Source organism: Benincasa hispida, chromosome 12, assembly GCF_027475165.1.
Source record: "Benincasa hispida cultivar pf3 chromosome 12, pf3_genome.v1.1, whole genome shotgun sequence".
Taxonomy (NCBI): Eukaryota; Viridiplantae; Streptophyta; class Magnoliopsida; order Cucurbitales; family Cucurbitaceae; genus Benincasa; species Benincasa hispida.
In genome coordinates, this window is record NC_143489.1 from 83400846 (window position 1) to 83403036 (window position 2191).

Sequence of the window (2191 nt, forward strand, 5' to 3'; positions counted from 1 at the left end):
GACCGAACATCCAAGAAGATCAACAAGCCCAAAGGCTGATCGTCCAAGAAGATCAACAAGCTTAAAGGCTGATTGTCCAAGAAGATCAACAAGCCCAAAGGCTGATTGTCCAAGAAGATCATCAAGCCCAAGGCCGATCATTCAAGAAGATCAACAAGCTCAAAGGCCGATCATCCAAGAAGATCAACAAGCTCAAAAGGTCGATCATCCAAGAAGATCATCAAGCCTAAAGGCCGATCATCCAAGAAGATCAACAAGCCCAAAGACTGATCATCCAAGAAGATTAACAAGCCTAAAGGGTGATCATCCAAGAAGATTAACCAGCTTAAAGACTATAGTTTATTTTGAAAGCATCTCTAATATTATGTATTAGAGATTGTACTCACTTTCCACAAAATTAATACAAATACAAAGTTCAAGTTCCACAAAATAAATTTCTATTGAAATCTCGTGCGAATACATAGTATCTAATATTGTCGTCTATTTGTCTTTTAATTATCATCTGATTTCTATATGAGCTTCTTCTATACCATTTAATTGTTATCTGATTGACATATGATTGCTATCGAACTGTTATATGATTACTATTTGATGATGATTATTATTAATGATACTGATTGTTGTCTGAGTGCTATTTGATTTTGATTGTTATTTAATTGCCAGCAATACTGATTGCTGACTGATTGTTGCTCGATTACTATTTGGTACTGATTGATTACTATTGGATTGAAATGTGATATATACTAAAATACGGTTAAAACAATACATTAATATACTAAAAAAAAAAAACTAAAACAAGATACTATTATAGTTCCATCAAAACAAATAACAACAATATCTTTCATGTACAAAATGTAATTGTTCAAGTAGGAGCAAATTTACATGTTCTTTGATGAACAAAATCAAATTGACATATTATTTGATATTCTCTTGCTGTTTGATGTGCCTTTGCTCTTCTAACCTCTCTTTGACCTCAACAAAACCGTCAACTATGATGATCACACCATGTCTTTGATATCTATTCAGGTGACTGAAATATCTAATCAAATAAAAATCTGAAAGCAATCAGATAGAAATCACAAACTAGTAAGAATTATGTAGAAATCAGATAGTAATAAGATGATAATTAGATAGAAGACAAACTATATATTACTAAATAGAATTCAAATGACAATCAGATAGTAATCATAAAATACTCAAGATACACTATTGAGTCTCCAACCATAATATGAAGTAAAGGAAAACCTAAATCAGGCCCCTATTGATGAATCTACACTCCTCAATCTCTTCAAATCCTAGCAAAATCACCTCAATGGAATAGAAAATTTGTCATGAAAATAGAACACTAAATAATCAAAGAACCTTAAAAGAATAAAAATAAATAGATAAATCAAACATAAACTGAACATAAACTCAAATTTTGTAGTTATACTTGAACTCAAATGGAGCTCCATCAATTACGTTTGAAACTTCATCTTTAGTTAGATGGAGCTCAATCAACTGAATATACAACACGTTGGCATTTACCTTCATATTATTAATCTGTTTATCATTTGATTGTAAAGAAGAAATTTAGCTCCACTTCTTAACCTGCTTTGACCCATCAAAATGGATAATACCAACAAGTTTAACGAATCTCCTTTCCTAAGGCCTAGCTTTGACCCATTAATTTACCAAATCCTAAGAATTTTCTAACACTGAACATGTAAAATTCAGCTGTTCATCTTGTAATCTTAGTCTATACTTACATAAGCTGATCTAGAGAAACTCTCAGCTTGGTCGAAGCACATATCAATTTGATTCTAAAGGGGAGAAAACAAAAGCAATTCATCACTCTGAATGTGATTTGTGATTGAATTAACAATCAACAAACTATAATGCTATTTCAAGTCAAAATTTATATCTTTAAGAAGATACTGCATGGAATGTGAGTATAACATTTTTCTGGGAAAATAAAAATTAGGCAAGAGGATAAGAACTTACAAGTAGAGTTTTTAAAACCGAAATGTCCACACCAATGTGAACCAGTCTCCACCAGTTGAAAAGAAGAGGGAGTAAGAAAAGAATCAAACAGACAAAAGGAGAGGGAAAACTAATCAACCAAGAAAGGGAAAATGAAGGAAAATCAATCTTCATATCTGTGATCAGGTGTGGAGTACAACAAGCCTTTAAATACACGTGTGATAGACTA